Genomic DNA, 20,881 nt, shown 5'->3' with positions numbered 1-20,881 from the left:
TTTACGTGTCCTGTCGTTTCCGTGTGCCGACATAGCTTTAAAGCGACCGGCAGTGTACTTCGGTTTTTGCATTTGAGGACAAGTCTTTCAGAGTGGTAATCAGAGTTGAAATAACAACCGCATTAAGACCAATGAAAAGTTTGGATGAATAGTCCCTTCTTTCTGCCGGAAGATGCTACCACTCGTTTCTCCCCCAGTCTCGCCATTCAATCTTCCTGCACCATTCCTTAACTCAGGGGCACCAGAATTCCCCCACCTCCCACCAGCAGCATGCACATCACCCATAAGCTTTGTATGGATTGGGCTCAAAGGTGAGGCGTGGGTGGTACTGCTACACACATAAAAAACCCGCAAACGTCTGTGCGGCACAAGCTTATTCATCAAGCCACAATACCCCACGGCACCACGCTGCCCCCCTTCATAGCCCATTAACAATAAAGTGATCTTTTTACCAGTACTTTTGTGTGCACCCATTCTCACGCACACATACGCACATGTACACACAGACCCCCACACACACACACACACACACATGGGCACACACACATGCGTGTGCACACACATGCACGCACACACACACACACACACACACACACACACACACACACAGTTTCATGGTAGTGGTGCTCACTTTCACAGAGAAACCACCAAATCCATCAAAAATGGGCCATCAGAGTTCAATTAAAGTTATTGATCTCAAATATCCGATTTTGCCAATTTGATAAAATGGCTGAAAAGGCACTTCATTACTGATTGCCTTATTTAGCTCATGGCTGATGAATCATGCCTGCAAGGCTTAAAATGTATTTTCAAATGAACGAATGTTCATGCCTATTCACAACACTGCGTACTTCACTTTCTACTCACAGAAACGCACACTTGCCCCCTCAAACAAAACACTCACACACTCTGATCACACCCTTAGTCTAATCTATGGCCACAGGCCAAGCACACTTATATACGTAGCACCACTGCCATACACACACGGACACCATCACTGCCATGCACACACGGACACCATCACTGCCTTGCACACAGGGACACCACCACTGCCATACACACACAGACACCACCACTGCCATACACACACAGACACCACCACTGCCATACACACAGGGAAACCACCACTGCCATGCATGCACGGACACCACCATTGCCATACACACACACGGACACCACCTTTGCCATGTACACACAGACACCACCCCTCCCATACACACACGGACACCACCCTTCCCATACACACACGGACACCACCACTGCCATGCACACACAGACACCACCACTGCCATGCACACACAGACACCACCACTGCCATGCACGCACGGACACCAAAAAACAAAAATGATGCAAAGCATTGTCATTTACAATGCCAGTAACTCAAACTTAAAGGCTGCGAGACCTATTGCATTGCAAATGCTTGTTTAAAGTGTTAGTGGCCCAGTGGCAAATTAGAGTTGACTGCGTCTCAAAAAAATAAATAAATATATATATTTTAAGGACCCAATGAGTTGGAGGTGCAATGAAGGGGCAAGAAGGGTGAAGCAATAGGGGGTGAGCGAGGGAGCAGCAGGTGAGCTGTGGAGGATTAATTGCAAATAAATTAAACAAGCATTGGTACATGCACTAGGTTTCGCCATTGTATTGTAATTGCATTTATATAGCGCTTACCACCCCTAACGAGGTGTTGGAGCATTTGTTCGGCGAGTAGCACGACTCCAGAACCCAAAATGATTAGTGGTGAATTAGTGTAGTGAAATATGAAATTTATTTGTGTGATGGATATATTAGTCTGTTATTTAATTATATAATAATAATAATAATTTTATTTGGATTGAGAAGGATAGTGGAGTGATGAAAGAGGGAAGGGTTTCATTCTATATAGCGCTTGCTATGCCTGATGAAATGTTTAAACACTTTTCGGCGAGTAGCACCCTACCCCGGAACTCAAACAGGATTAGTGGGGAATTAGTATACGGAAATATGAAATTAATTTGAGCGGTGGACATGTTATGTGATTAATAATTTTGTTTTTTGTTGTAAGTTGTAGTTTGGTGAATAGTAGTGCAATATAAGTTATTGAAAGTCTGTTTAAGTGTTATGATTGGATTACAAAAAAAGAATAAAAAAAGGAACTTACCTTTCTCCTTCGCCGCCGCATATCTCTCCTCTTTCTCACGATCTGCAAGAAGCACCGGAAGCACTCAGGTTTCCGAACTCTCCTGGACAATCACGATGCTGCAGGAGCAGTGTCGTGAGGGGTCTGAGCGTCCTGTTTGGGTGCTCAAATAGTACCTGGGGAGGCTGGGCTTGTTCTCCATGGAGAACATGCCAAGTGCACATGACTGTTTGGCGGCCCAAGAGGTTCCGGCCAAACTGTCACGCTCACTTAGAGGAGTGCAAACCACTCCTCACTCTGCTTGGTGTCACAGAGCCCAGCCCCGCCCCCACCTTACTCTGAGCTCCGCATAAAAAAATTAAGTAATATAACGTTATTATCTTTTTCTTTAGTGCACTGCTGAATTAGTAGTGGGGCGACGGGGAGGAGCCGCCACTGGTGGTACTATGGTAAAAATACATGTACCGGATATGTAGCCTTGAAATTGGTTCAGCTACGGAGGGAATATGTTAAAGGTGAATGAAAAGCCAAGCATTGATTGCACCCATTAATAGGTTCATTACCAATATATATTTTGCAAAATAAGCAAAGGCTTCACACATTTCTAAAAGAAATATGTCTCTGGGCATAGTCATAAATTATAAGTACATCCATCTGATAACGGGGACACAAGTGGCTCTTGACCTTGGGGAGAGCTAGTGTGGGCCAGTGTGTATGTGTCCAGAAGTCTGGCATGAGGAGCATGTGATCACTATGTGTTGGCACACCCTGAATCCACTTCCATTACCCAACAGAGACATTGAGTGGCCACATCATGTATCCTGGTACAGCAATAGTTGCCTCTCAAAATAAAAAGAGGGCTTGTCGCCAAAGTGGTCCTAGAAATCTGCATAAATCGTGGCATAACTGGCTCTATTATTGGCACCCAGTTGGTGTGGATAGCGCTATCCTTTCCGATGGATACTTTTCTAACATCAATAGAGGCTCCCGTATTACAACCTAAGAACTGGGACGAGGAAGAGGAACATAGAATTCATGATTTCCAGAATGCTTACCAGTGTGGAAGAAACAGATGGAAGAACATTCTTTAAAATACCTCCCTTTGTACTAATGAATTTCCCTCCATTATTCCTATGGTTAAGTTAATATATGGTTGGCAGGTTTCATATTATTTTGGGACATAAATAGAAGTAGCCTGATAGGTTTTTTTTTCTCTTGCTTCATGATCGTCTGTATGCATCCCCTACAACAATGTGGTTCCATTTTCTATAGAATGTTTGTATTGAATGCTGGAGGGAAATTGCAGGTGTGAGGTTTATATTGCTAATGCTAAGCTTTGCCAATTCACCACCCCAGTGTTTCCTCCATGTTGAGCATCGCACTGGGCACCCCCTGAAGAACTTTCTGTGGGCCCAAACCTTACAACCAAGCATTCATTCACTATGGCCGCAACAATGTTTGTTTCTATTCGTACTCTTGTCTCATGGTCGGTGAGATGGAGTTGTCTGCTTATATCTGACTATTCATTTGTGCGTGGACGTGGTCCTTTTCACTCTAGTTCTTCCCTTGGAACCCTAGCAGTCAACACCAATTTTTGTCTGTATGTGCATGCCAATTCACAGCAATCGCTTAAGACCGTGCTTGGCTAGTGAACATTTGACCTACCATGCAGTCAGTCAGACTGCTAGTGTGGCCTTTGTGATTGCATGGTATTACAACTATTTCGAGTTGCCTGCTGCTTTATCACTATTTCTTTTAGCTGCATCTTTCAACATATCACTCTTCCCTACTACAACCATCCACAAAAGGCATTTGATTGAGTATGATTGGGTTATTTGCATTGGAAAATTGCATGTTCTATGTGCTATTACGGGGTTACTTGTAGCAGGAAACCAGTGTTTTTGTTTCCAGCACCAGGGCATATTTCGTTGGTATTAGCATGTGTAGTTTGAGTACTTTCTACTTCAGACAACAAAGAGGAAATTGAGGCACCAGCTTCTTAACCACAGACACCAGGCAAGCCTGAAATGAAGGTGTGGTTCAGGCCGTTTAATATTTATCTAGGAGGTTTGAGCTTTATAGTAGGTATTACTGCATGTTTGTTGGTGCAGTCCTGGTTTTATGAGGTTGAGTGAGTTGCACATTTCCACCTTTGAACTTGAGAAGTTCAAGGACTCTGTAAAGTGCCTAGAGAAACATGCACCCAGCATTGAGGCTTCTCACGGCTTGTGAGTGCACTGATTTGTGTGGGCTCAGAAGTATAGTTAGAGTTTGGAAAGTTTGCAATGTTATTAGCATTTTAAGACGTTATTATGCAAGAAAAGCACTACATTGGTCTTCAGCTTCTTTAAAAAAGTATGGAATTTTGTGAGGCATTGAATAGTCGCATACATCTTTTAAAGAATTTAACAATAAAATCCGAGCCCATTGATTCAGCTCGAAAACATACTACAGCCAAGCAATATTCTAGGAACGTAAAAAGAGTACAGGAAAACTCTTTTGACAAGCCCCCAGTATTGCATCTTAGGTATCGGTCGCAAGTTCATATTGTATGTACCCTGCAGCAAATATGAAATATGAGTGTGAGACTCCATAAACATTGCATTGATCAAAATTCATGGGAGAGTATATAAAGAAAATACGGTTTGATTGATGGTCAAGGATTTCTGTTGCATGTGAAGCCACAATTGAGGAACTGTGTGCACATGGTGTGGTAAAATTACCATAATATGCTGTTTTTTGGATCAGCTTTAGCATATGGAGCAGTTTATGTAGGGGAAAGTATGTGAGTAAGAATGGCTTTCCAGTTTTGGGGGTAAGGTTCAAGGCGACCTTAGAAGTATTCTCAAACCAAGATGAAGTTCAATGCTCACCTTTAGAAAAAAGAAAAACTTCCAGATAGACACTTAACCCTGAAAACAATGTGTTCTATCCCTTTTTCGATAAACTTTGAGGTGCAAATTACGGAATCGGGTGGTGTGAAGTGCCATTCCTGTCAAGGAGGGCTTGTGTATTATGACTTTTAGTGTCTGGACAAAATTCGGTGGACATTTTACAGAAATTTGAACTATAGTAATAAAGTGATTCTTCTGGTTGATTCTCATAGTGATTGCACCAAAAGGAAATGGCGAGTGATGTTGAGTTTCAACAAATGAATTTGTGTGGATTCTTATCCTCGACAGTGTGTTGAGAAAACATTTGCCACATTGTGTTGAGAAACGCGCTTCTCCCAAAAAGTTTTAGGGCCAGATATATGATCATTCACTTTTGCGTGTTGCAAATTGCGTCGAATTGCGACTAGCAATTTGCAACTCGCAAAAGTGAATGTACAGTAGTGTCTCGGACACTGTTAGCGATTCCCAATGGGGTCGCAAATTGCATGCCTCATTAATATTCATGAGCCGAGCGCAGTTTGCGACCCGCATTGGGAATGGCTAGCACTCCTAGGGATGGTGGCCTGCTGGGGTCAGCAGACCAACATGTCTGGGACTGCTTTTTGAATAAAGCTGTTTTTTTGTTAAAATGCAACCCGTTTTCCTTAAAGGAAAACGGGATGCATTTAAAAAAGTAAGCCTGCTCTTAAAAAAATATTTACGCACCCATTCACAAAGGGGAAGGGGTCCATTGGGGACCCCTTTCCGTTTGCGAGTGGTTTGCCACCTACTTGAAGTAGGTGGTAAACTGCAAGTGTTTGTGCAGCCGCAAATTCGGTCGCAAAACAATAGTAAAAGGCATTGAGTCTCGCTATTAGGAAGGGACGCCCCTTCCTAATAGCGAGAGTTGCAAGCGTTTGTACATGCCATGACCCTTTTTTGTGGTCGCAAACGGGCCGATCTCTAGTTTGCGTGCGCAAAAAAGGTTTGTACATCTGGACCTTACTGTCTACATGACACCAAATAGAATATTGTATAGTATAAAAATAGAAGTAAGATAGTGTCTCATCCCCGTGTTTTTCAATCTAAAATATGATAGAACAGTCCATAATCTAAAACGTAAAATACACCATTGAAGTGATAGTAGACCTGTTGCCACTGATAGTTATTCATTCAACAGTAAAATCTAGAGCCAACTTTGAAAAAAATACTCTTATCTTGGGACAGCCATGAAACTTTGGGGGCAAATTGTAGGAACCCAGAATATGGATGTGTACCTTGGAGGAAATCCTTCTCTAAAAGTCCCAGCATGTCCCAAATATCCCTGCTCCTGAGTGGTACCCTGCTCCTAAGCACAGGTAGAGAGTGATGGTCGGGGGCACCCCTTATTTTCAAGAGCGTTCTGTTTGCAGCACATGTTCTAACTGAACACTACTCCTTAGAATGTGTGTTCAGACAGCACAACTCAGAAACATTGAGAGTCAATCACTGGTCCTCTTTTCCAAGCAGTGCTGTCTACAGTTTATGCTTTAACTCCAGTTTTAACTCCTGTTGTTGGAGTTGGTATGTGCGCTATAAACAGCTCAGTTTTGTGAAACCTTTGGAGAACACTCTTTTCACCCCTTCGAGAGGAGGCGCAACACGTTTGTTTGGGCCCCTTTTTGGGTCCCGTAGGACATTAAATTGGGTTCTCATTTTATTTACATTTTCATGCCCACAGTATCTAGCTCCTTTGTTGTGGTCCCACATTTTGAGATGGAATTCCTAATAAACTTCACTCAGCATCATCTGACCCAAATTTAAATTGTAGTGGTAGGTGCACCTTTTCTAAGAATATCCTATTTCAGATGTAAGGTGAAAAATTCGGGCACGTTGAGCATAACTCTCGTGAGATTCTGCACCTGTCGTTGCCCACACTCTGTTTGCAGAGTGAGGGAAGAATCTAATGCACCCCTTCCCCCTATTTTGCTGTCCCACCAACTTCCACAGGGAGGCGGCACCCTATTTACCAACAGCTTCAAGCAGACTGTAAATGTGTGCTGATTTGGGCTCATTCTTTTTCCCTGAAGGTAGAACAATTTGCAGATTCCTGGGTTCATGTATTACTCGCCATAGTGGGGGGAAATAATTTATAATCCCTGGATTTAGGTGTGAAAATACTAGGTTGAGTCTGAGATTCTGGCCCTAAAGTATCACCACCCTAAATTTGGGGAACTTGTAATAAGACCCCTAGTTGATATCCAAGATTTCTGTCATTAAGGATACTTTTTAGGTCTCGGAACTGCGAACAGATTGCGAAGCAATCTGTCGTTCCGAGACTCTATTGCAATCATTCTGGCTTTCAAGGAGTCAAGGGAGACAGACAAGCGAGGTGCACGCGCAACCTTGGAATAGGGTGACCAACCGTCCGTAAATTTCACGGACAGTCCGTAATTTCGGCGGTCTGTCCGTTGTCCGTGAAGGATCCTTTAACGGACGCCATTTGTCCGTAATTTTAACCGGGCACAGCTTCCACCCACCTCCCGTCTTAACTCCGAGGCTTTTTCCAAAGCTCAGATACCCAGCAGCATTGGAGAGGTACAGCGGGATGGCCTCACACCTCCAGCCCTTGATGAGCTGTTAAGAGGTGCTCGAAGGTGACAGAGGGAGGGGCTGCAGCTTCAGGGGCATCTATTCAGATGCAAACAGCATTGAATGCGTCTCTGCAATTTAGAGGGGCCGCCGCCTCACACATTCCCTTTCTGCCAGGGCCCCAAACATCGTAGAACCGGCCCTGATTGCAGCACTGGTTCTCTTCACAGAGCGGGTCTTCAAACATGCAGCCTATAATGTAATAAAGTAAAGAAATGGCACAATCGCACCCACACTGATTAACAAAGTATAGAGAACAATCAGTTAAATCAGTTCTCTTGGAGTATCTCCTTTAAGTACTGTACATCACAGTGGGGGCTGGCAAAACTAACATTTTGGACAGGGAGCCTGTCTTCTCGTTGTCTTGTCCAGGAGGGGGTGAGGAGCCCTACCCCACCCAGGAAGAGACCAAGATGATACTAGACTACTGCATGCCCACCCCTGTGCCCACTCTGGTGGATCCTGTTCCCCCTCCTGTGATTGCTCCTGCCCCCCCCCCCCAGTGATGGCTCCTGTGCCCCCCATGTGATGGCTCCTATACCCTCCCCCCCCCCCCCCCCTCCCCCCCCCCTCCCGCCTGTGGTGGCTCCTGTCCCCCTCCTGTGGTGGATCCTGTCTCTGCCCTGGGTGACTTCTGTCTCACTCCTGGAAAGGCTCCTGCAGCGAGGGTGAAGTTCTTGATGGGCCTCTTCTCAGAAAGGCTCAGCTCAAAATTAATATGAAAAGGTGGGCGAGTGAGTAAGTGAAGGGATGAGTGGATAGCTGGATGAATTAGTGAAAGGGTGAGTGGAGGAATGAAAGATTGAATTGAAAGATAATGAGAGAGGATGGATGGATTGATGGAGTGGAAGAATGGAAGAGAGAAAAGGTAAATAGCTGGGTTGAAAGAGATGAATGATATGACATTCAGGGGTCCTAGTGATCTCAATCTTAACTAGTGAAAGGGAATAAATAGCTGGATGTATGGGTGGAAGGGTAGCTGGATGGGTAAAAGGGTGGATGGATGAGTGAAATGATAGATGATTGATGAACTGATAAGTGCAAGGGTGAATGGATGGACAGATGAGCGAAAGGGTGGATGCAAGGACGGATGAGTGAGTGAAAGGGAGGGTAGATGGACAAAAGGATGAATAGATGAGTGAAGGAGTGAAAGGATAAATGGATGAGAGGACGGATGCGTGATAGGGTTAATGGATGGATTCATGAGTGGATGAGTAGATGGGTGGGTGGATGGATGGAAGGAAGGATTGCTAAGTCAAAGGGTCGATGGAGAGAGAAAGGGAGGATGGATGGATGACAAAGGATGGATGGTTGGAAGGATGAGTGACTGGGTGGATGGATAGTAAGTGAAAGGATGGCTGGATGGGTGAAAGGGTAAATGGCTGGATGGATGAGTGAATGAATGGATGGATGGGTAGAAGAGAGGATGGATGAGTGTACAGATGGATAGGGTGAAAGGGTGGATGGATGGATGATGGATGAGTGAAAGGATGAATGAAGGGATGGATGAGTGAAATGATAGATGGACGGATACATGATGAATAGGTTTGCAAATGGTTGAATATGTTTGGATATGGCTGGGCATACTTATATACTATTGCGCGACCTCTGATGTGTCTTTAAAACTTATCCAATTGTCCTGAAGTTTTGTCCTGAATTTTGACCTACTGTCCTGAATTTGTGTCCTGAATTTTGACCCTTTGTCCTGAATTTTTACAGTCACCGTCCTGAATTTGCACCCATAACAGTTGGTCACCCTACCTTTGAACTGGGATCAGGTCGCGCGTGCTTCCTGTCTCCCATGGCTCCTTGGAAGCAGACTCACAGCACGCACACACATACAGACCCCCCCCCCCCCCCTCGCCGCACATACACACACTCACACACACACACACACACACATACAGAACATCCCCCCTCGCCGCAGCGCATGCGCACGCACACACAGACACCCCCCCCCCACACCCCCCCCCCCACACCCCCCCCCCCCTTCCTACCTCATCTCGGCGTGTCTTTGCGCTCCATGGTGACGTTCGCCAAATGAGGGTGAGCACTGGACAGACTGTCTTGCACAAGGACGGGCAGGTGCACAGTCGTCAACAGGCCCCCAACAAGTCACCGAGCGCCTAAGGAGGGGCACCCTCTTTCAACAGGACACACCGGCTTGCCCCAGTCGCGTGCCGTCCCTGCCTCTCAGATTGCGTGCCAGTGCTCGCGCGCAGCCGCCGTTCACGGCTGCGCGCGCCCCCCGCAGCTGAAGCAGCAGGCCTAAGGTCGCCAGTACATCTCACGACCAGCACCGACAACACCCTGACCAGCGCCGAACACCTGCATTTCCAGATCCACACCAACCCGAACACCACCCTCAGAGGCACCCTGATCTACCGACCCCCTGGACCACGCACGCAATTCAGCGAGGACATCGCCGACTTCGTCAGCCCGCATGCCCTCCCCTCCGCCGACTACATCCTCCTGGGAGACCTCAACTTCCATCTGGAGAACAACAACGACCGCAACACCATCACCCTGCTCGACAACCTCGCCAACCTGGGACTCAAGCAACTGGTGTCCACCCCCACCCACCTCGCCGGACACACACTCGACGCAGTCTTCTCTTCCAGCACAGACATCAACTTCAGCCACGCCACAGAGCTTCAATGGACGGACCACAGCTGCGTCCACTTCACCTTCAAGAGAACGACGTCCCACCACCACCAGAAACAGGCCGCCCGCAGATGCTGGAACAAGATCACAGCAGACCAGCTCGCCACCTCCCTGAGCCAGCACCCTCCTGCCAGCTCAGCGAACCCCAGCCAGGCCGCAGACAACCTCACGAAGTGGATCAACAACTGCGCGGACGAACTCGCCCCACTAAGGACCCCGCCCAGCAGACCCGGCAGCAAGAAGGCCCCATGGTTCACCGACGAACTCAAGAGCTCCAAGAAGAACTGCCGAGCCCTCGAGAAAGTCTGGAGAAGGGAACCGACACCGGACAACAGGACCTCCTTCAAACTTGCCACCCGGAAACACCACCAGCTGATCCGCGCCGCCAAGAAAACAGCTTTCAAGGACCGGTTGGACAACAACGCACACAACTGCAAGGAACTCTTCAACATCGTGAAAGAGCTTTCCAACCCCAGCGCAGGAAACAACGACATCACCCCATCGCAAGACCTCTGCAACTCCCTCGCTTCATACTTCCACAACAAGATCGCCGACATACACAACAGCTTCAACAACCAACCAACGCACACTATGACCGAACAACCACCCCCCACCACCACCCTCCACGCCTGGACCCCGATCAGCACCGAAGACACCATCCGCACGATGAACTCCATCCACTCCGGATAGCCGACCGACCCCTGCCCTCACCACGTCTTCAACAAGGCCGACGCTGTCATCGCACCCCACCTGCGAGACATCATCAACACATCCTTCGACACCGCCACCTTCCCCGAGAGCTGGAAGCACGCCGAACTCAGCGCTCTTCTCAAGAAACCCACAGCGGACCCCACCGAACTCAAGAATTACCGCCCCATCTCGCTCCTCCCGTTTCCAGCCAAAGTCATCGAGAAGACCGTCAACAAGCAGATGGCCGCCTTCCTCGAGACGAACGGATCCCTCGACCCCTCACAGTCCGGCTTCAGAGCCAACCACAGCACCGAGACCGCCCTCATCGCCGCCACCGATGACATCCGCGCCCTGATGGACAATGGAGAAACAGCGGCCCTCATCCTCCTAGACCTCTCCGCGGCATTCGACACGGTCTGCCACCGCACCCTAGTACGGCGCCTCAGCAACATCGGCATCCAGGACAAGGCGCTGGAATGGATCATCTCCTTCCTCGACGGAAGAACACAGAGAGTCCGCCTACCACCGTACAAGTCAGAGGCCTCTGAAGTCATCTGCGGCGTCCCCCAAGGATCATCTCTGAGCCCCACCCTCTTCAACGTCTACATGAGCCCCCTCGCGGCCATCGTACGCAAACACAACCTCAGCATAATCTCCTACGCCGACGACACCCAGCTGATCCTCTCCCTGACCAACGACCCCGCCGCCGCCAGAGCCAACCTGCACGAAGGGATGAAAGAGGTAGCCGAGTGGATGACGACCAGCCGCCTGAAACTGAACTCGGACAAGACAGAGGTCCTCATCCTGGGCTCCTCACCCTCCGCCTGGGACGACTCCTGGTGGCCCCCCGCCCTGGGCACCGCACCCAAACCGACTGACCATGCACGAAACCTGGGCGTCATCCTGGACTCCTCCCTCTCCATGACCAGACAAGTCAACAACGTCTCCTCGGCGTGCTTCAACATCCTACGCATGCTACGGAAGATCTTCTGGTGGATCCCCACCGAGACCAGGAAGACCGTCACCCAGGCCCTCGTCACCAGCCGACTGGACTACGGCAACGCCCTCTACGCCGGTACCACCGCCAAGCTCCAGAAGAGACTCCAGCGGATCCAGAACGCCTCAGCCAGACTCATCCTCGACATCCCACGAACCAGTCACATCTCCGGACATCTGAAAGACCTTCACTGGCTCCCCGTCAACAAAAGAATCACCTTCCGCCTCCTCACCCACGCACACAAAGCCCTACACGACCAAGGCCCGAGCTACCTCAACAGCCGAGTCAACTTCTACGCTCCCAAACGCCACCTCCGATCAGCCAACCACGCCCTCGCCGCCGTCCCCCGCATCCGAAGAGCGACTACAGGAGGAAGGTCCTTCTCCTACCTGGCCGCCAAGACCTGGAACTCCCTCCCGACCGACCTGCACCGGACCCAAGACCACCTCTCCTTCAGGAAGAAGCTGAAGACCTGGCTATTCGAGCAGTAGCGGCACCCCCCCCCCCCCCCCCCCCCCCCCAGCGCCTTGAGACCCTACGGGTATGTAGCGCGCTTTATAAGTGTCAATGATTGATTGATTGATTGAGTACATAGGGAGAAGCGGGTTGCTTTGCTAATTGTGCCGGCGCTTTCTGGTGCTTAGCACCGGCACTTACCTATCAGGGCCGTGTCTACTGCATGTCACATTTATTCACATGCTATTTATTACCTCACTGACTGTTGCTGTTAGTGCGCCCTCTGTCGGCTCCCAGCCGCTACAGCATTGATGCCGCCCGAGACGATTACTAAGTACCGCTGGAGCGATGAAGAAATGCTCCCGCTGTGTCACTTAACCACCAGAATCAAACTGAGCTGAAAGAATGGGTGACTTAACTGCTGGCGAGCGGGAAAAGAAAGATGAACACTGACTCACTGCCTAATAGTATGGAGACCCGGGCAGTGGTTATGTGTGTCGTGGCTGTGACCTCGCATCCTCCTCTGGAAGGAAGTGAGGTCGGATATTCAAAAAGTTGCTGGACCCGACTCAAGTGAGTGGTGTGCTCTTCACGTCCTAGCATCCGGCAGCATTACTGGCAGCAGTAACGAGGCATTCTGTTGACAACCAACACGTCTGATTGCAAGTAGGATCCATGCACAAGTACACCACCACTGCCATGCACACACAGACACCACCACTGCCATGCACACACGCACACCACCACTGCCATGCACACACGGACACCACCACTGCCATGCACACACGCACACCACCACTGCCATGCACACACGGACACCACCACTGCCATGCACACACGGACACCACCACTGCCATGCACACACGGACACCACCACTGCCATGCACACACGCACACCACAACTGCCATGCACACACGGACACCACCACTGCCATGCACACACGGACACCACCACTGCCATGCACACACGGACACCACCACTGCCATGCACACACGCACACCACAACTGCCATGCACACACGGACACCACCACTGCCATGCACACACGGACACCACCACTGCCATGCACACACAGACACCACCACTGCCATGCACACACGCACACCACCACTGCCATGCACACACGGACACCACCACTGCCATGCACACACGCACACCACAACTGCCATGCACACACGGACACCACCACTGCCATGCACACACGGACACCACCACTGCCATGCACACACAGACACCACCACTGCCATGCACACACGCACACCACCACTGCCATGCACACACGCACACCACCACTGCCATGCACACACGCACACCACCACTGCCAAGCACACACGCACTCCACCACTGCCATGCACACACGCACACCACCACTGCCATGCACACACGCACACCACCACTGCCATGCACACACGCACACCACCACTGCCATGCACACGCACACCACCACTGCCATGCACACACAGACACCACCAGCTGAGTGCAGAGTGCTGAGTAGTGAGTAGTGAGTTTCCAGAGTGCAGAGTAGTGAGTGCAGAGTAGTGAGTGCAGAGTAGTGAGTGCAGAGTAGTGAGTGCAGAGTAGTGAGTGCAGAGTGCAGAGTAGTGAGTAGTGAGTACAGAGTAGTGAGTACAGAGTAGTGAGTACAGAGTAGTGAGTGCAGAGTAGTGAGTAGTGAGTGCAGAGTAGTGAGTAGTGAGTGCAGAGTAGTGAGTAGTGAGTGCAGAGTAGTGAGTAGTGAGTGCAGAGTAGTGAGTGCAGAGTAGTGAGTGCAGAGTAGTGAGTGCAGAGTAGTGAGTGCAGAGTAGTGAGTGCAGAGTAGTGAGTGCAGAGTAGTGAGTGCAGAGTAGTGAGTGCAGAGTAGTGAGTAGTGAGTGCAGAGTAGTGAGTAGTGAGTGCAGAGTAGTGAGTAGTGAGTGCAGAGTAGTGAGTAGTGAGTGCAGAGTAGTGAGTAGTGAGTGCAGAGTAGTGAGTAGTGAGTAGTGAGTGCAGAGTAGTGAGCGCAGAGTAGTGAGCGCAGAGTAGTGAGCGCAGAGTAGTGAGTGCAGAGTAGTGAGTGCAGAGTAGTGAGTAGTGAGTGCAGAGTAGTGAGTAGTGAGTGCAGAGTAGTGAGTAGTGAGTGCAGAGTAGTGAGTGCAGAGTAGTGAGTAGTGAGTGCAGAGTAGTGAGTGCAGAGTAGTGAGTAGTGAGTCCAGAGTAGTGAGTCCAGAGTAGTGAGTAGCGAGTGCAGAGTAGTGAGTAGCGAGTGCAGAGTAGTGAGTAGTGAGTGCACAGTAGTGAGTAGTGAGTACAGAGTAGTGAGTACAGAGTAGTGAGTACAGAGTAGTGAGTACAGAGTAGTGAGTACAGAGTAGTGAGTGCAGAGTAGTGAGTGCAGAGTAGTGAGTGCAGAGTAGTGAGTGCAGAGTAGTGAGTGCAGAGTAGTGAGTAGTGAGTGCAGAGTAGTGAGTAGTGAGTGCAGAGTAGTGAGGTGCAGAGTAGTGAGTGCAGAGTAGTGAGTGCAGAGTAGTGAGTGCAGAGTAGTGAGTGCAGAGTAGTGAGTGCAGAGTAGTGAGTGCAGAGTAGTGAGTGCAGAGTAGTGAGTGCAGAGTAGTGAGTGCAGAGTAGTGAGTGCAGAGTAGTGAGTGCAGAGTAGTGAGTAGTGAGTGCAGAGTAGTGAGTAGTGAGTGCAGAGTAGTGAGTAGTGAGTGCAGAGTAGTGAGTGCAGAGTAGTGAGTAGTGAGTCCAGAGTAGTGAGTCCAGAGTAGTGAGTAGCGAGTGCAGAGTAGTGAGTAGCGAGTGCAGAGTAGTGAGTAGTGAGTGCACAGTAGTGAGTAGTGAGTACAGAGTAGTGAGTGCAGAGTAGTGAGTGCAGAGTAGTGAGTGCAGAGTAGTGAGTGCAGAGTAGTGAGTGCAGAGTAGTGAGTGCAGAGTAGTGAGTAGTGAGTGCAGAGTAGTGAGTAGTGAGTGCAGAGTAGTGAGTAGTGAGTGCAGAGTAGTGAGTAGTGAGTGCAGAGTAGTGAGTGCAGAGTAGTGAGTGCAGAGTAGTGAGTGCAGAGTAGTGAGTGCAGAGTAGTGAGTGCAGAGTAGTGAGTGCAGAGTAGTGAGTGCAGAGTAGTGAGTGCAGAGTAGTGAGTGCAGAGTAGTGAGTGCAGAGTAGTGAGTAGTGAGTGCAGAGTAGTGAGTAGTGAGTGCAGAGTAGTGAGTAGTGAGTGCAGAGTAGTGAGTAGTGAGTGCAGAGTAGTGAGTAGTGAGTGCAGAGTAGTGAGTAGTGAGTAGTGAGTGCAGAGTAGTGAGCGCAGAGTAGTGAGCGCAGAGTAGTGAGCGCAGAGTAGTGAGCGCAGAGTAGTGAGCGCAGAGTAGTGAGTGCAGAGTAGTGAGTGCAGAGTAGTGAGTAGTGAGTGCAGAGTAGTGAGTGCAGAGTAGTGAGTAGTGAGTCCAGAGTAGTGAGTGCACAGTAGTGAGTAGCGAGTGCAGAGTAGTGAGTGCAGAGTAGTGAGTAGTGAGTGCAGAGTAGTGAGTAGTGAGTGCAGAGTAGTGAGTAGTGAGTGCACAGTAGTGAGTAGTGAGTGCACAGTAGTGAGCAGTGAGTGCACAGTAGTGAGTGCACAGTAGTGAGTAGTGAGTGCAGACTAGTGAGTAGTGAGTGCAGACTAGTGAGTAGTGAGTGCAGAGTAGTGAGTGCAGAATCGTGAGTGCAGAATCGTGAGTGCAGAGTAGTGAGTGCAGAGTAGTGAGTGCAGAGTAGTGAGTGCAGAGTAGTGAGTGCAGAGTAGTGAGTGCAGAGTAGTGAGTGCAGAATCGTGAGTGCAGAATCGTGAGTGCAGAATCGTGAGTGCAGAGTAGTGAGTGCAGAGTAGTGAGTGCAGAGTAGTGAGTGCAGAGTAGTGAGTGCAGAGTAGTGAGTGCAGAGTAGTGAGTGCAGAGTAGTGAGTGCAGAGTAGTGAGTGCAGAGTAGTGAGTGCAGAGTAGTGAGTGCAGAGTAGTGAGTGCAGAGTAGTGAGTGGTGAGTGCAGAGTAGTGAGTGCAGAGTAGTGAGTGCAGAGTAGTGAGTGGTGAGTGCAGAGTAGTGAGTGCAGAGTAGTGAGTGCACAGTAGTGAGTAGTGTGCGCACTAGTGAGTAGTGTGTGCACAGTAGTGAGTAGTGTGTGCAGAGTAGTGAGTAGTGTGTGCAGAGTAGTGAGTAGTGTGTGCAGAGTAGTGAGTAGTGTGTGCAGAGTAGTGAGTAGTGAGTGCAGTGAGTAGTGTGTGCAGAGTAGTGAGTAGTGAGTGCAGTGAGTAGTGTGTGCAGAGTAGTGAGTGCAGTGAGTAGTGTGTGCAGAGTAGTGAGTGCAGTGAGTAGTGTGTGCAGAGTAGTGAGTAGTGAGTGCAGTGAGTAGTGTGTGCAGAGTAGTGAGTAGTGAGTGCAGTGAGTAGTGTGTGCAGAGTAGTGAGTAGTGAGTGCAGTGAGTAGTGTGTGCAGAGTAGTGAGTAGTGAGTGCAGTGAGTAGTGTGTGCAGAGTAGTGAGTAGTGAGTGCAGTGAGTAGTGTGTGCAGAGTAGTGAGTAGTGAGTGCAGTGAGTAGTGTGTGCAGAGTAGTGAGTAGTGAGTGCAGTGAGTAGTGAGTGCAGAGTAGTGAGTAGTGAGTGCAGTGAGTAGTGAGTGCACAGTAGTGAGTAGTGAGTGCACAGTAGTGAGTAGTGAGTGCACAGTAGTGAGTGCACAGTAGTCAGTGCACAGTAGTGAGTGCAGAGTAGTGAGTAGTCAGTGCACAGTAGTGAGTGCACAGTAGTGAGTGCAGAGTAGTGAGTAGTCAGTGCACAGTAGTGAGTGCAGAGTAGTGAGTAGTGAGTGCAGAGCAGTGAGTAGTGAGTGCAGAGTAGTGAGTAGTGAGTGCAGAGTAGTGAGTGCAGAGCAGTGAGTAGTGAGTGCAGAGTAGTGAGTGCAGAGCAGTGAGTGCCGAGCAGTGAGTGCCGAGCAGTGAGTGCCGAGCAGTGAGTGCCGAGCAGTGAGTGCCGAGCAGTGAGTGCCGAGCAGTGAGTGCCGAGCAGTGAGTGCGCAGGGTGAACAATTCCAATCCATACCACATAATTCCATTACACACCACATGCATACACTCCATAACACATGGCTAAAAGACATTGCCATTTACAATGCCATTAGCTCTAACTCAAATAAATCCGAGACCTATTGCATTTCCAATGCTTGTTGCTACCTGCTGATGCTGGAGGCCTTTAACTACGGAAACATAAAATGTATTCTTTCTAATCCAGAAATGAGTGTACATTGTATTGTAGGTCACTCTAAGTTCAACAGATCACTGGTGAAATCTAGGTTAAACTATTGCTATGTGGTCTTCAAGCGTCTTCCGAAGAAGCTCATCTACTGCCTACACCATATAAAAAGCCCCATAATAAAGCTGGTGCTCATTTGGAGAAAACCGTGCAGCATTTATAGAGCCCTAAAAGTTCTCAACTTGTATCCTAAGGCAACCTAGATCTGATTCAAAGTTCTGTGCACCATGCACAAAGTTTTTCGTCGAAGGGCCCAAAACTAAAGCAGAAGCGGCCCATGGTTCGTCTAGATAAGGAATCTCCAGTCTGCTGGAGTTCTGACCATCCAGGTAAAATTCTTCCTCAAACTCTGGGAAGAACTCTGGGGAATGCGGGGTCTAAATCTATAGAACCCCCTCCTTCCGGGCATATGATTGCAGTCAAGGTTGCGGAAAAGTGCTGTATTAAGAATCTCATGCAGTCTCATAACGTAAGACTAACATCCAAGAAATGCAATGCCGAGTGGCCGTACTCCGTGGGCAGTTGGATTCAACTGTGTGCTTACACACATCTTCCTAACTTTCCTCTATACCCCTCTACCACAACCATCTACAAATAATGTGGGCTGAGGGTGGAGGTAGTGCTGATCCAAGCAGAACAAACACACTTTGTAGCATATTTTAAAGCAAACATATTGCAATTTTATATGGTCATTAAATTTAAAGGTGACACATTAAAGTGGGAGAAAGACACTGGTTCAAGATAATACAAATACGTGAAGTAAATAAATTAATTAATTAGAAGAAAACACTGTCCATCAATCAATTCGGCGTGATGGATGCAGCAAAGACAGCCATTTTCAAGTTCTGATTTAGGTTAAAATGTATTATGTCTTTTTCGTGTAATTGTAAACTCTTTTTCTCATTGATGAGGCTTCCTAATATGCCTTTGACAGGATGCTGGTCATTAGTTAACTTTATGAAACTTTTAGCGAAGGCTTTGACTTAATTGTTTTTGTGATTATCTGTAATTTCTTGGGTATCAATCTTAAGTAGCAATTTGACAAGTCCAACTTTCATATATTATTTCAGGGTGATAAATGTAAATGTAATGTAAATGTACAGGAATTTGTATAGCGCAAATCACCGAGCGGTTTCTAAGCGCTTGCTTAGGGAACCCGTCCTGGTATTCCCCTGTGAGATAACCCCGGCAGGGTATCCGCAAGGTGAAAGCCAGGCATCCCGCCGCGAGGGGCCGTTGTGGAGATTAAGCAAGCTATTGCCCAGAGTCGCAGAGTGTGAACCCGTGAATCGAGTAGGCACCGGAGGGAGAATTGTCGAGTCCATGGACATTTTAGGACTCAAGACCCCGCCGAGCCGGGAATTGAACCCTGGTCCCGGGCTGACCTCTGCTTCCAGGTCTGCCTCCTCTAACCAGTGAGCCACACTTCTCCACATGAATGTAATAAGGCTTGAATTTTGTTAGATTGTAATCTAGGGTGGAGATGTGTAAGGAATTGCCTGCATCCATATGTGGAAAGTATGAGGGCCAGGAATGCTCATAGGGAATTTCTTTGAGAGAGGATGGAGTTGATGCCTGGTAATAACTTGCTACAGCGTCGTTCTGGTCTTTAAAGGACATGTGGTAATTGTCTTGGAAGTCCAAGGATTCTCACAGGGAGAAGTCTTGGAGAAAAGCCATCCAGGTTCAAGTCTGTGACATCCAGGTTCAAGTCTGTGAGCTTTTCTGAATTTCAGCTGGAATGATCCACACAATAAAAAATTAACTCATAGTTTGTAGAGTTTAGTTTGAGGTAAACACTTGACAGCCATAACATAACAGTGTCCAGACTTCCTTGGGTTTGTAGTTGCTGTAGTCGATGATTGGTGTTTGGGTATTAATTGAAAGCAGTGTTTTGTTGGCAAAGTAGTACTACTCCATGTAAGAATTTAAAAGGATCGGGCAAATATTGAGCCTCAAGGAATACCATGCATGAAAAGGAGAAGTGGGATTCTTGAGAAAACCTTGTAGACAAAGTGCTTGATTATTGAGATGTAGGTGGTAAGCCAGTTTAGAATGGTGTCAATAATGCTGATTTATGACTGGAGGGTGTTTTATTACTACCAGATTGCATGCGTATTGAAGAGACCACCAATTGCTAAATGGAGCCTAAACTGATAATAGTGGAGAATGTTATTAAAGTTTATGGTCTTTTAGGGCTGTTTAGCAACTGCCTATTTGGGGATTTTTCCTCAGAATTATATTGGTCCGTAATGTTTTAGATAAGTACATCTATGTGTGAGATTTTTTGAGAAGGGGTGAAATATTTTGTTGATAGGATGGAGTGGAAGACGCCTTTTTTCATAAGAAAGAGTTGAGGGTGTGTGTCCAGGGAGGAGACCCCAACACCGCAGCCCGAACCCTGCGTAGATGTATCTCGGACAGCACCAACACCATAGCCCCCCTTAAGAAAAACAACAATACCCATGCCAAGAAAGCCATATGGTTTACCACCGAACTTCGAAAGTCCAGGCGCACATGCCGCCGCCTCGAAAAGGCCTGGAGAAAGACCAAATCCACAGAAGCCCACAACAACTTCAGAGCCGCCACCAACGCCCACCATCAACTCATCAGAGAAACGAGGAAAAAAGTGATTGAAGACAGAATCTCCACCCACGCACACAACAGCAAGGAACTCTTCAGCATCATCAAGGAATTCGCCCAACCCACCAGCGAGTCTACCGACATCCCTCCCTCACAAGACCTCTGCGACAAACTCAGCATCTTTTTCCACCACAAAATCAAGAGCATCTACGACAACTTCGACGAAGACAACCAACACACTGAACCCTCACCAACCACCCCTGACACCCGGAAACCAGAGATTGATGACTGGACAGCCCTCACCACCGAAGACACACTGAAGACAATGAAGTCAATCCACTCAGGGGCCCCCACGGACCTCTGCCCCCACCACATCTTTAACAGAGCCGCCAACACCATCGCACCCATGCTCCGCCAAACCATCAACCGCTCCCTGGCGACCGCCTCGTTCCCCGACGACTGGAAACACGCCGAGGTCAACCCCCTCCTAAAGAAACCCTCAGCGGACCCCACCGACCTCAAAATCTACAGACCCATCTCCCTGCTCCCGTTCCCAGCGAAAGTCATCGAGAAAGCCATCTACAGCCAACTCGCCACATTCATTGAAGAACACAACATC

General features: G+C 48.5%; 1 protein-coding gene across 1 annotated transcript in view; it reads left to right on the top strand.

Annotated features, from left to right (window-relative positions):
- Positions 1-20,881, top strand: part of IGSF8 (immunoglobulin superfamily member 8) — a 183,161-nt gene that overhangs the window by 21,555 nt on the left and 140,725 nt on the right. The window lies entirely within an intron of this gene.

The sequence above is a fragment of the Lissotriton vulgaris genome, chromosome 12, assembly GCF_964263255.1.
Source record: "Lissotriton vulgaris chromosome 12, aLisVul1.2, whole genome shotgun sequence".
NCBI lineage: Eukaryota > Metazoa > Chordata > Amphibia > Caudata > Salamandridae > Lissotriton > Lissotriton vulgaris.
This window is presented reverse-complemented; position numbering and strand designations above follow the sequence as displayed.